Genomic DNA, 4,333 nt, shown 5'->3' on the forward strand with positions numbered 1-4,333 from the left:
TGAGAGTTAAACTCCAACATAAACCACTCTGCTCATACACACACAACACAAAAAGATAAACAACATGGGCAAACTCATGCCAAGTAATAAAGCTGACAGAAGACTCTTAATACAACTACCAGTCTTGTAAAAACATACAGATAAAGAAGACAAATATCAAAAGCAGTCTTCGCTGCTTAATTTCACTTCACTAAGCGATAAAGATTTCATTTAAAGCTCAGTAATGTTTAACAAACCACAAACAATGTTAACACGTCAACATCTGTAGAGTTAGCAAAGACTGAAAAAACTTAGAAAAAATCAACTGGACTTAGATTTCTAGGTTGAAGATGTTTCACCTCTCATCCAAGAGGCTTCATCAGTTCTGCCTGACTGGTGTTGAGCTGGAGATATTTATCCCCCTCGGTGGTGTTTCAGTCCTTTGATGGCCAATAATGTCCCTTAACGACTGAGTCGTTGCAGCCCAGTATTGGTGAGAGTCCACCCCTGTGGACCGATGCCTATTGTCCTGGTGGGCATGTTTGGGCAGAGATCTCAAAACAGGATTGTAGATGGAAGACAAGTTGTGTCTTAGTCCACCACCCCTATTTAGTGAGGGGTGTTCTATTTTTCCAAAAATAGCTTTCTTAACTCCTCTCTCAAACCAGCGATGTTCTCTGGAGAGGATCTGGAGTGTCCTCAAAAGAATGTCCTTTGTCCTTCAGGTGGAGGTGGACTGCTGACTCTGGTCCACTGGAGTTGGCCCTCTTGTGTTGGGCCATGCGTTTGTGAAGCGGCTGCTACCCAAACGCAAGTGGCTTCTTCCCACCAATGTACAAGTCGTTACACTCCTGACTATACTTAATTGCATACACCACATCACTCTGTTTATGTCTGGGTGTTTTGTCTTTCGGGTGGACCAGTCTCTGCCGCAGGGTGTTCCCTGACTTAAAGTTAACTGAGATATTGTGGTTGCAAATATCCTTTTTAACTTCTCTGATAAACCAGCCACATAAGGGATGACAGTGTTATCCCCTCTTGTTTCTGGTTTCTCCCTGTTGGTGTTGGGCCTCTTCCTTGCTTTGGTGAAGGCCCACTTTGGGTATCCACAAACCTTAAGGGAGTTCTGGATGTGTAATTTTTTCTTCTTGGCCCCTTCTGCAGTTGTGGGCACTTCCTGTTGGGGGCGGCTGTGGCTATAGAAACTTACTAAACTCTGACAATTTGTTCTAGAAAACAGCCCACTCTTCCTGTTTTGTGCTGTAAAGTAGTCCCATTTTGCTTGCCAAATTGGCTATGATGGCACTGAGTACAGAATATTTGCTTGAAGGATTGACATTTTGGGAAATATTGTATGCTTATTCACTTTCTAGACAAATCCAGAGATAAAGATCAGGCGAGAATAAGAGAGCACAGTGAACCTCAAACCACAAGAGGTGAGACAAGGAGAGAGCCCTCGTACTGAGGTGTTCACCTCCAAGAAACCTCATTTTTCCTCCGCTGATGTCTGCCCCCACCTATCACTCTTCTCCTCCTCCTCTTTGCCTCTGCTCCTGGTTTCTGCTCTCAATCTGATTAATGAGCAGAGCCCTGGCTGAACCTATTAACAGTGTGTAATACAGCTCAGTCTGCAAATAGCCTGTACTGTCCAAACCTACTTTACACTTTTCAAGGTAGCGATGGCCTATTAGGCTGCTATGTGACTGTGCCATGTTGTCTCTTTCTAGGTAGCTGTTTCTATAACTCCCTCTCTCCTTTTCTTTCCTCTGTGTCTATTTCTGCCCTTCTGCCTCCCATCATGTCTCTTGGAGCCTCCACCTCCCCAGTTATCATCTTTATCTCTCTCTGTGTCAGTTATTCCTCTCTCATCTCCAGCCATCCTTGGCCCTATTACAGTGGCAAAGTTGGGAGATTAATCGACCTGAAAACGATCACTCAAAAAATCTTCAGTGTTCTTGAGGCTCTAACATCCCAATTTTTAGAGCAAAGGCTTCTTCACTGGGTGGAAACACTTACACACATATTGATTTTATTACATCTCATATTTCATCACTTTCTATGCAGTCTAATATTCACTATCACTATGGCTACAACTGAAAATTATACGGAATTTCCCTTCCACTACCCAAGATGGGTCAGTCTTTTTTTTTTCTCACCTTCATTAGGTGACCTGACTCTGAACAAATGGACTGCAACCCCAAGCAGGAAAAAACATGTCTCCTGATAAAGCACAACATTTCTTCTTCCCATTTCTTCTTGTTTGAGCCACCAGCCACCTCCTAACATGGGCGTTCTTCATTCTTATACTACGGCCTCTTGCTCTGGCATCCATATGAGATGCTAGAGGTATTTGACATCATCAGTATTTAATGCCCTGGGAATAAGAACACATTGGAAAATACACAGGGCCAAATGTATATTTAATGTTTGCTAACATTAGCTCTCCTTCCCTACCATACTACTGGTCATACCAGAGACCAGGCGTACATGCCATGTCCCTTAAATACACCAACATCTCCCTTACTTGTGTCTTTTCCTTGTGTCTTAGTCACACTGAATTTACTGCAGGAAAAAGTGAAGTGTAGCAGGATAGTGAATACCTCTATAACATTAAGTTGAAGCAATACAACAACTGGCCTGATGATTTTCAGTTTCCTCTGAAGGCTATAAAGTCGTGCTGTTCACATAGATCCATTCAGGCAGCTTGTCCTTCTTTTCAGTGCAAATTACACCTTTTGTTTGTTGTGGTACAAGGAAACTTGAGAATTGGTGCGATTTAGCAGGATTTACAGGCTTGTCTACTGCCAGAACATCCAGTTAAGTACAGTCATTAAGTGTGTTGTCCACAGTGTTTAATCAGTCATGAGGTGTGTGCTCCTTCCTGACTATCAAGAACTAAAAATCTGCTCAAGATGGTTGGAAACAATCTTTAAGTGTGTCTTGCCCAGTCTTTGTAGGTTTCAGCTAGTTATTAAGTTTCCTTCCTAAAGTATAGTGAATTGATTAAGGATGTTCTTTAGTGTGAATCCAAATGTTTAATTAAAAGGAAGATTTTTTTTTCTTGCAAAAGTTACATAACTTTACTTTAAGTCATAATTTACTAAACCGGTAAAAGCTGTCGACGAGCTGAGATACTTTCACTTGTTTCAATGCAAATTCAGTTACACCAACTTAAGATGATGGCTGTTCATCATACTTTTGTAATGACTGTTATTATTTAGAGAAATGGATTTACTTCACTGAATTGGCAAGACATCTTTCACTGAATACAAAACTAAATAAAGACATTTTTTGGAGTGTTGTGGGGAGAACACTTACACAGAGGGAACATAAGCCTATACTACACATGTTTCTCCTTACTGTGTGTGTGATATTCACACAAAGCAGTTTCAAACATTTCCTAGAGGCCAAATCTTGTATCACTGAAGAATGAGTGCAGCTGTTCTCTTGCTCACATTAGGAATATTATTCTGAAACTCGAGAAGGCAAGGATAAATATGATGCAATCAAGGGCTTAACTCCAAGCATTCTCCATGTAACCAAGAAGAACTGCAAGAATCGAGGGCTCAAATGTTGAGCCCACGATTTCATTCACTGTCACATGACACTTTTGCCCTCTGGACATGTGCACAATCACCATAGAGACAAAGAAGAGTAAAGTAGACGATGAAGAACAAAAAACAGACAAAGACAGAAACTACTGATATTTAGCAAAAGTAGCTTTGGAGGTCTAAGAGGAAGTGAAACAGGATAGAAGCTAATGAGGAAATGGTTGTAAGAGAGGAAATCTAGTGAAAGCAGAATCAGAATCAGCTTTATTGGCCAGGTGTTGTGGACATACAAGGAATTTCACTCTGGTACAGCAGCTCTCAATGCATATGTACATGGCCTTATGTAAGGGATCAGTAGGCAAGTAACTAATATAAGGCTGAAAACAGAAGTAAAGGAATGTGCAATCAAGCAAACGAATGTGCCTTAGGAGTAAAAATAAAGTACTATATACACACAGTCTGGAATCAACGGATCGATATGTACAAGGTATATATTTACAGGTATTGCACTGAGGATTATTTAACAGTCATGGGTTAAGTGTTAATCAGAGTGATGGCCCGGAGGAAGAAATTGTCCTTGTGCCTGGTTGTCTTGGTGCATAGTGACCTGTAACACCGTCCAGATGGGAGGAGTTCAAACAGATTGTGTCCAGGGTGTGAGGGGTCTGCAGGGTGCTGGAGTCTGTTCCTGTCCTGCTTGGTTGGTTGGAGCCAAACCAGACAGTGATGGAGGTGCAGAGAACAGACTAGATGATTTCTCTGTAGAACTGTATCAGCAGGTCCTGGGGCAGGGTGCACGTCCT

The sequence above is a fragment of the Monopterus albus genome, unplaced genomic scaffold (assembly GCF_001952655.1).
Source record: "Monopterus albus unplaced genomic scaffold, M_albus_1.0 scaffold215.1, whole genome shotgun sequence".
NCBI classification, from domain to species: Eukaryota; Metazoa; Chordata; class Actinopteri; order Synbranchiformes; family Synbranchidae; genus Monopterus; species Monopterus albus.